Source organism: Dunckerocampus dactyliophorus, chromosome 3 (assembly GCF_027744805.1).
Source record: "Dunckerocampus dactyliophorus isolate RoL2022-P2 chromosome 3, RoL_Ddac_1.1, whole genome shotgun sequence".
Taxonomy (NCBI): Eukaryota; Metazoa; Chordata; class Actinopteri; order Syngnathiformes; family Syngnathidae; genus Dunckerocampus; species Dunckerocampus dactyliophorus.
The window spans coordinates 9,178,065-9,188,457 of record NC_072821.1 but is presented as its reverse complement, the minus strand read 5'-3'; the positions used below and the strand labels follow the sequence as shown (position 1 = coordinate 9,188,457).

The 10,393-nt window shown below is 39.7% G+C and overlaps 1 protein-coding gene across 1 annotated transcript in view; it reads left to right on the top strand.

The window, feature by feature from the left end:
- galnt2 (UDP-N-acetyl-alpha-D-galactosamine:polypeptide N-acetylgalactosaminyltransferase 2) overlaps positions 1–10,393 on the top strand; it is a 66,124-nt gene that overhangs the window by 838 nt on the left and 54,893 nt on the right. The gene's annotated exons all lie outside the window — the stretch shown is intronic.

Below are 10,393 nucleotides of genomic sequence, written 5' to 3'. Positions count from 1 at the left end.
CTGGCTCACAGGGCCGGGGGGGCTTTGCCTGTGGAGCACGTCAGCACTTAAGCAGAGAGCAGGAAGTGAACGCAAAACCAAAGTGGAATAGAATGTTATTTTTAATTTGACATTTTTATCTTTTGTGGAAACAAACTGGGTTCTTTTACTATGTTACGTTGATTTCTATCGCAAGGCACTTTACACATGGAGCACTTCAAGGACCACCCTCCTCATGCATGGAAGAAAACCAACTGAACCCCACCTGAGCATGCACTTTGTTGACAAAGGCAAGGAAAACCCCCCTCTAGGGATGAAAACTCAAATTACTACTAGCCCTATTAATCAACTCTATTTAACAGCACAGTGCACTGGCCCTTGAACTCACCATAAAGTCTAATCAATAGTGCCAACAAGAACAGCATTTTGTGAACCTCATCCAGGCTACACTGATGTAACCATCCTTTCATTTGGACATGAACCTGGGCTCCAGACTTTTTTTTGTTTACTAGGAGCACAGTGACCCCTTATGCAAAATTTTACATAAGGGGCGCAAGCATAAAATTTAGGGGTGCACACCGAAACAGACTTGCAAAGTAAATATTCAAATTTCCTTTTATTTTCACTGTATTATTGATAGATACTCAAATAATAAATGACAACTGTCTTTCTTTATCCACCCTGTTTCTGTCCATAGCTTCTGGAAGGCTTCAATGGTGGTATCTCATATACATTATAGCGCCAATACCCCCCTCTTTCTTTCTTTGATCTTCCTCTTTAGGAGTTAATGTGGTTTGGCCGACTAGCTTATTTGCGTGTTACTGTCAACTACTGTGCTGAAGTGTGGAGCACATGTTTGTCAGCAACAAAAAATATTCAATATTAAAATAAAATCTGCAAATTAACTGATAAGGTTGCAAATTTCTGGAAAAATAAATAAGGGACACCTTGTTGGCAGGGCCAACCAACCTGACCAACCTGTTTTTGTTTTGTCTTTAATTGTGTGAAAGAAATGTACTATTTGACACAAACCTGAATTTAACTTGATGCTTGTTTTAGAGTAATACTAATGCATGGGAAGTCAATTGTTTAATAATATATATTTTTTTGTTAGAAAAAACACAATCAACAAAATGAAATAATTTAAAAATCTTTCTTAAAATCTGTCCTTCTGAATATAGAAAGAGTACAACTTGAATGTCCAGGTTTATGATAGCGCATGTGTAGCCAATTTCCAGCATTATTACTATAGCTATAGATAGCCAGCCTGCCAGCTGCCACCAGAAAGACAGTGGAGCCAGGCAAAATGTGTAAATGTAGATAGTAGAGGAGACGAACTTCAGTGCGAGTCAAACGTGAGCGATCACACAGGCTGGCGCCGATAGGCTTAGACTGTGACAAGCTGTCATCAATTGACTGCACATTTCACAGACATTTTTCATTCTGACCGTACTAAGGGACGTCCCTTGTCAACTCAATACAGAACACGTGCTTTCATCTGGTCGCACATGCGCGTTGCAGTCTGGAGCTCTGTGAACAGGTGGAAGTTGTCATGCAATATGCTAATCTGCTCATTAGGGGCAATTAGAGGTTTCCCACTTGAACCAGTAACCTGCAAACTGCATCCTGGGTGGCTTCTTTATCTCGAAGCTGATGCAAACGTACAAACCAGTGTTTTTCAAAGTGTAACACAGTGAGCCTTATCTCAGAGAACACATTATTACAGCTGCGGCTTTCCGTACTCCTCAGGAAAAGAAAAAAAAAAAAAAAGATTTTCTGCAGCATATTTTGTGGAGTTTTCCACTCACCCCAGACTCTGTATACTCGTTTCTTGTAAGTAAAAATCAATTCATTTTTCCTTTGACATAACTGATGTTATCTTATCAGGTTAAAAACAAGTTTTTCTTTATTTTTCTCAAGCTGCTGTGACTGTACTGGAAAAAAGAGACCAATATTTTGTTGTGCTACCTGATATGTTGCCAATGGAAGGTAAACATCCTTCAGGTGTGGAACAAAGCTGGATTTCATGCATGTGTGTGCTCATACAAGCCGGTCCGTGCATCCTGCTGTGTGTGTGAATGAAGTGGTCAACATGGGTGGTTGTATGCACAGTACTACATCTGTATGTGTGTGAGAACATTCTGTGTCTATTCCACCTGCCTCATGTCTGCTCCTATCAGTCTTTCTGTGTTTACGTCGCTGAGTTCAGCCACATTAGGCCTTTTACTTTTCCATTAGGCTGATAGCAGAGTGTGTATGTATGTGTGTGTTTCATGGGTTAAGGGGGGGTCAAAGTGGCAGAAAAATTTTATTTTTATTTTTAAGCTTGCAGGTGGTATTAGAATGGGGTTGTGGTTGTTTACTAACCATGAAACCAGTTTAATAGTAAACACCGGATATACTTTGGAACTTGACCCTCTTAGAAGCAGGTACTTCCTTCTCACGTTACACTCCATATTGTCAAATTGTCACGACTACTGATGAGTGAAGAATCTTGAATTTCTAGTCCAGCTGCTGAACGTTCTTTTTCCTGTGCTCCTATCCTCTTTATGCTCCTAAAAGTATGGCCACTGTCCTAGAGTTAGTTTGGTTGGAGTCTCTACGACCACAAATTGTTCCCTCACATGATCATGAATCAAAGATATTAAAAGGAAAACAATCAGACAACAACAACAGGATAATCTCCTTTATTTACCGCTGTATCAGGATGTTGGACGCTGTAAGGAGACAAATTCTGTCGAATTTGGCTAATTTGAGAATATATTGTTAGAAATAAGCATCACATGACTGTATGTGTATTCATCAGAGTGTGACCATTCTTATGACAATTATGAAGCTGAAAGTGCTGTCTTTCAATGCTATTCCTTTTTGATTCAAAGGTTATCAACCTTTCTTTGATTCAAAAGTTATCAACCTAACACGCAAGGTCCTGTAAATAGTTGGAAGTGTGAAATAAAACTCAAGAAAATCTACTGGAGTTGAATTGATAAAGTGCCCTCTACGATCTTCTCAGCCTTTTCTCAGGCTGGATTAAGTCCAAAAGAATTTAACAAGTACCTACATAGGATGTGATATTACCAATGGAAAAGTAAACAGAGAAGAGAGCCAAATCCATACCGTGCAGTAAAAAAAGACAAAATTCCATTGTCCATTGTCAAAACATGAGAAATATGATGGTTATATAAATGATTGAAGAACACAAAATGCTAGACGTCTTCCATTATTGACTTTTGTTTACAGTGCCGTGTTCTTCTCGTTGAATTTATTGGCTAATGTCACGCTGCGATTATGTCACACCATTTACCGAGCTGACGCAGCTGTAGTCTCCCTGCATAGCACACTGTGCTGGAGTAAATACTTGCCAGATCAGTGTTGATCATTCCATACCATGACAAGACATGAACTTAGTGGAAACCTGAGGCCTATACTGCGAAAGTGACTCAACATATCTGGGCTTTGTGCACATGATGCAGGTCAACAAAATCTAAACTCCTCAGAGTTAAATCAACTTACTTTGTCAAGTCCGGTTTTCGGCTTTGTGCTCAGTGCATGTTTATATAAAAGGGGCTGTTTGAGGTCATATTGTTCTACTTTGAAACTTTCTTGATCTTTGAAATATGTCTATATTGCTTTCATATTTTACTAATCAGAATTATATAATGCTGTACCTCATGGTGACCACTAGATCTCCAGCAAATATTGTAATAGAAGACTAACGGTCTGAGTACTCAAGAAAGGACTGCTGTGACATATACTGTACGTCTTCTAACGGTGGCCAAATTAACAATGGATATTGCATTTTATTCCTCATGCTTTGTTCAAAAACTGAGAAATGTAGCGCATTCCCTCAGCTTAAAATCTATCTCTTATAATTAGAATTTCATCATGGAATGCTAGCGGACTAGTGCCATCTTAAAAAAGCCGCTCCTGCCTTACTGCTGCCCGAATTATTCTTGCCCCCAGGTCTGCCGTGTTCTTAATGGCGATGCCACCTCCGAATGAGTTACACATTGACAGCGGTGCTATTATAGCCTATTTTAGGCTGAAAGTATGTACATAACCTGGTTGGGATCGGGTTGAGTTTAGGCTAAGTTACCATGGTGATATAGTTGCTTTAAAAGAGAGCCACCCTTGTAGTACAGGCAATCCTGGCTTTATATCGCCATATTTTGATGATATCCTGACTAAGAATCGTTCAAAACCCTGCCCTTTGAACACAAGCTAAGGGTTGCAAACCCTTTTCCAGGATACCCCCCTTTTATTGCATGATATTAGACATAGCATGTTTTTTTTTCTGCCAACTCTTTAGAACGTGGCATCTCATTGTTGAGTCTACTGTCATACTAATCAGCACAGTGAGAGGGAAGCTAAGCAACACAAGGAAAAACAGACTTCATTCATGTCGTCTGTTTGAGCAAACGCTGCAGACGTTTGGCAAACCCAAGATGTAACTCATTTTTTTTCATCCTGAGACGAGGTGTTGCAAACATATGTCACATAGGTCTGTGCAAATGCAGCAGAACCTCTAAATCCAACAGTTCCAACTGTTTTTGTGTTGTTCTGGGACTGCCGCCACGTATGACATCATGTGAGACCTCTGCAAATTTGAGAGATTTTAGATTTGAGGATTAATTCGGTACATGTTTAGCTTATTCTTTGGCTTTTATTGTGGAATTTGCAGAACTGCCGCTTATCATGCAAGAGCGCCGTCTATCCCTCAAGAGCCCGGTTCAGCGAGCATCACCGGACTTACCTGCATATGTTGAGCTTTTTCTTTGGCTTTTTGTGTCTGTCGCAGCCCGTATTCCAAAATATGGAGCAGCCTCAACAAAGCGAGTTAGGAGGAGAACTTCATTTTACACTTGTCACAAAACTCCTATTGTTCTATTTGTTTTGAACTTTTTGTCAATTTTTTACACTTGAATGTGTTAAGACTGTTACTTAAAACTGTGCAGTTCATAAAGGTTTTGAGATTATTCCTATTCATTATTTCCGATGGGAACATTTTGTTTCACAATCCGAACAAATTGAATGAATTCTTTGACTTTGAGGCAAAGAAGGGGGTTTAGAACGACTCAGCAAAACAAATCGCCCACTCAGTGACTCATGCACACATTCTCATGTGTTGATAAGGATTTTCAAAGCAGTGAATTTGTTATGTTGCCCCAGTGGTTAGGATAATTTGCTGGTGGTGACTGAAGCTTCAATGGGCACATGAGGTGGGAGCGTAACCAAAACGTCTGTTTTCTTATTCCTGCCTGTACACGTCCATGTAAATGTTTCAATCCCAGCTTTATCATTACATCTGTTGCCCGTCACAGGCAGTGACCTCAATGCCTCCATGGCTTGTTTTCAAAGCCTTAATTGCTAATAAAAGTTGCGTACACTCCCACATCATCATCACCATCATCCATAGCCAAGTATCAATACAGATATTTGTGGATGCTTGCCTCTGCTTATCACCGCAGGAGCCCTTATGACATTCTGGAGTTAGTCACAACACACACACGCACACACATCTTCAGCAGTTCAATATCGTAATGAGAAAATACGGTTGGAATTTTAGCCTGCAAGCACAACCGGTACAGGCAGCTAACTAAACAGAGCTATCACTGAATCAATAAAAGGCGGTCATGAAGGTCAGGATGGAGCGGGCAGATGAGTGACTGCGATTCTGCCAGCTTGGCATTAGTTTAACTTACATGTTTTTATTTTGAGATTGTGGGCGATTTTGGAGTGTTTCTATTGCTTTCTACTGTGAGTGTTTGCGAAATATGGCTGTGGATGACCGATTGCAATCCAGTCGGCATGTGTTTATATTGGTGAATCCATTATCAGTCCAATCCACACATACATGCATGCGCACCCCAAATGTAACTGTAGAGGCGCGTGTTTGTGCCCCATGCACCCACAAAAAAAGGTGTAAACCGAGGGAAAATATTTTCATAGTTATGGGATAGAAAAGCTCTTTAGCATATTCTAAATGTTTGTTTTTTTTTAGATTAGAGCCATCTAGACATGAAATGACACCCATATAATCAGCTTTACACTCATACTATCCAGTATAGAATATATAATCAATAGAAACTAAGCCATTTAAGACAGTTTAACTTGTAGGGGAGCAGAATCGATGGTGGACACGAAGTGATGTCGGGGGTTCAGAGTTGAGTTTTAGCTTTTTTTGTGGGCTATGACTGCAACAGTAACCCATGTTGTTATTATTGTGATTATTATTGTTATTACTGTGCCTGTTAAATTAAGCCTGAAATAAAAGCTGGTGGTTAAGTCTGGCGCTTCGGTGGTAGTCTCACAATTATTGAGACTTAGTGACCAATGTAGAATACTACATTCACAAGTTGTAGTCTTCATGGCTTATACTGTATTTGTATGCTTGAAAATGCCTAATTTGGGCCAGAAATACCTATAATTTGCTTAAATATGCATATTTTTTTACTACTAATAGGCCATAGTCAACCATAAAACAGCTATCATTTATTAATGTTTGAACAGACATGTAGCGAGGGATGACTGTACTTTAGAGTAGTCAATGTGCAGCTTGTATAGGAGTATAGATTAACTATCCACTGAAAATGACTTATTGTCTAAATAGCGGGAAACACAAGTACAAGTTAGTAGCAAGATAACAGTGTCTTGTTTGCTGCAACTGACTTCATCACGCCATGTTTTTAAGTCCAACCAACTTTTCTGCACCTTGTCAAAGTCATCTGAGAGTGCAGGCTGTCCTTTGCAGTGTTAAGGACATTCAAATGACAAGCGTTACTCATCTAATTTCCGCCATCCCTAGTGTTGTTGGCTTCCACTCACAGCGAGCAAAGTGTGATAATGTTTTAATTGAGATAATGCACTCTTACCGCTGGGTGTTTTTAGAGTGTTGACAGCAAAAAATGCACACTGTTGTCTTTTTGCAGTCTTAACGCCAGCTGAAGGGCAAATGGCAGGATTAGCATTCTACTAGGAGGCTGAGACATTGCAACACATACTGACGTGGACCGATTTGCAATAGCTTCATAAAAGAGCCTGGATCAGCAGTGTGTGTATTTACATGCATTGAGGCTTGTCCCGTTGTGCACTGAGATGACTGCGGTTCATGCAGCCAACCCACCTCATTCTCCTCCTAATTTTCCTAGTAGATGTATGCACAGCTACAGTATGTGGCATTGAGGTTATTACATTATGTTGCAACCCTCAGTGTGGATGACTGTGGAGTACATCATACATATTTTACCATACAGAATACAGGGGAACCTATAAAGTTGAAAACGGCTCTGAACTGGTTCAAGTCCTATCTGGAGGACAGGAACTACTTGTTTGGAATTTGTAACTTTGTTTCAGACCAAATGGCTATGACCTGTGGGGTTTCCCAGGGGTCAATCCCGGGACCTCTATTGTCCCGGGATTGACCATTGTGTGACATGAAAAAGTGTGACAATGAAATAAATGATACAAAACGATGGAACTTTCATTTCAGTTGCCGTGATTCCCAAAGTGTAACATCTCATTGTGCACCAAACGCATTTTGCTTCATCCAAAACATGTACTTTGACCAAACTCCAACGAATTGTTACACCTCATTAAATGGAAACGGCGTATTCTACACAGCTTTGCGAAAAGAGAAGGAACGAAGTGTATATTCAAATGAGCCGGCGTCTGCATTGACAAACAATGGAAAACTTCAAGAGTATTTTTGAGTTATTTTTTTGTTTTGTCAATATTCAGACAACAATGAAGGAGATACTGATTCAGAAATAGTGTGATTTTGGATTTTATTTATTTTTATTGTGTGTGATCCTCAAGTGCCATTTTTGCTAAGACTGTCCCATTTTATTTTCATTGAAGTGTTTTGGTCTTTATGTTGTTTATTTTTATTTAAATGACATTCCAATTACAATGTTTATACTCTTGAGTTTAAACATACTCTTTTGATATGTTCTCACATTATGCCATATATTATCATTACAATATCGCCGTCTCTCTCGTGCACACTTGTAACAAAGTTCAAAGTCCAAAGAGTATACAGTAGTGCATAATCGCTGTCAGTGAAGAGTTGCCTTGTGAAGTGTGTCTTTTATGGCATGTTGAAATGCTTTCAGGAAGCAGACGTGCTGACTCAGCTCCCCGGCCTTAAAAAGAGGCAAAAAATATGGAGAAACTATGGCACACTTTCAGATGTTTTGATTGACTTATCGGATGAATGGAGTTTAAAAGTCATTGGGATCCCCGTAAACCGATTTATCAGCCTGCTGCATCCTGTTGGAAACCTCTTGGAATACTAGATTGACTTGATGGATGTTCAGAGAGATTTTGTGACATTTTCTTCCATTTATTCATCAATAGGGCTGTCACGATAAATCATTCGCACGATAAACAAACTCGATAATTTTACTGGCCTCAATATCAGTCTCTCTACCAAACAGGCAGGATGACAAGAGGGTTTACTCTGTGTATCTATCGCAACACCTGGCCGTGTTGGTTCTCTAGCGGAATGAACGGCGTGAGTGAACCCTTCTGTCAGTCATTTAGGCTCGTTATCCCAGTGGGCGGGGCGGCAACCTGCAAGTGAGCAAACGCAAATACGAATGAAGGCACGAAAGTTTCTAAGGCCAATGCGTGTGTGGGAATATTTCGGTTTTAAACAGAATTAACAAGGTGAGCCCATGAACACTGACGAGCCGATATGTCGCATTTGTTGGAAAGTGGCGAAGGGGAAGACTAACTTGCATGCGCACCTCAAACACAACCATCCTGTCCAGTTTTCCCAACTAGAAAAAAAACTGCCACTCCAGGTTCAGCAGAGTCTTCGTTCAGACAGTCAATGCTTACTGAGGCGTTTGGTCTGCAAAGTAAATATAAATAAAACAGCGCAAAATGGTGCAAACTCACAGTGTCGTTCACTACGTGTTAAGCATTTCTGTTAAGGAACAATACCGAATGTTCATTTTTAAGGAATATAAAGTGCAATTTTGTTTACAGAGACTTGATACTCCATTTTGTTTGTTTTTATTGCTGTGTGTGCTTTTAATTTGTGTGTTTTTTTCTAAACAGAGACAGGGTCTATTTTTTTTGTTTTTGGTTGCGATTTTTATTTAAGTGCAATTTTTGCTAAAGGAGGCTGTTTTTTTTTATGAAAAAATTGTCTCAAAGTAATGTTGAATATCGTTGCGGCATCATTTGTAGGGCAATAATCGTCCAGCAAAATGTGTTATCGTGACAGGCCTATTCATCAATCAGATGGTACGCTCTGGAACATATACTGAATAACTTGATATGGAGAGATGATAGAGCGACAGTTTTTGTTTTACCAATAAATTTAGATAAATATTGCTAATAGTTTTATAGTCGTTTAGTATGGGCATAGAAGTTTTCCCAGTTTTTTGGAATGCAAAATAATCCACAGTAACCCGGCCATTCAACAGCATGAGAAAGTTGTAAAAACCTTGTTTTCTGCCTGAATGTGACATTGTTGCTTTCTAGCATCTTGCCTGTTATCTGCATGGCTTTTCAGTCCGGAGGTTTCAGATTTTGGGTGTGCTGCTTTTAGTTTTGACAGTAACGCCACAAAGTAGTGATGATTATTTGAATCTGACATGGGATGCTTTTCTGCAATATGCACACACTCGTTTTAAACCGTCCTTCTCTCCCGATTCCTTCTCCGCCCTGTTGCTATCAGTCGACTCTGTTCTGCTTTTGTTGTTTTAGCTGGTTCCTCTGAAGCAGGTCAGGGATGTGGTCAGTCACCTAGGGAGCCTATTTACACATACATTGGAAGAAGGTTGTTTTACTTGTATAAAGAGTAACAGAATATATGAAGCTTTTGGCCCAGGAAGTTCTATGCCTTTTTATTTATTTATTTATTTATTTTTATTTTTATTTTTTTTTTAATAAAGCCCTGTCTTTTCTACCTTAAAAGGTAGGCTTGTTTTATCTTTTCTCCCAGCTCAGCGGGGGTGGAGTCGTGATGTGATCTGTCGGACCCTGAAGACTGGCTAAGAATAACTAAACACTAACACTGTAACTGTGCTAGGTTGAAATGGTTTGTTTCCATGTTTGAAGTAGGTTCTCTGTGATTTCACATCACAATGCCATCAATGGAAGCATCCACTTTCCAGAATAATGATTTTAGGAGGTCCCACAATGATCAAACTTGCAACTCACATCCTGTTTAGAACATCATTTAAAAGTCAATTTTGCATAACGGGGGATGAATAAAATTCTGCTATTCGTCAACTTTATTATTTCCCATCTTACCTGTCAACCTTACTGTTGTCCTTGTGTCATCGTTCATCACCCCTCATTCCTCTTTACATGTTAATGCCTGACCCAACAGTGTGCAACAACAAGAATCCTGACGTCCAGCAGGCAGTGCAGTGTGTGTGGCTTGTACCAGCTGGCTGAT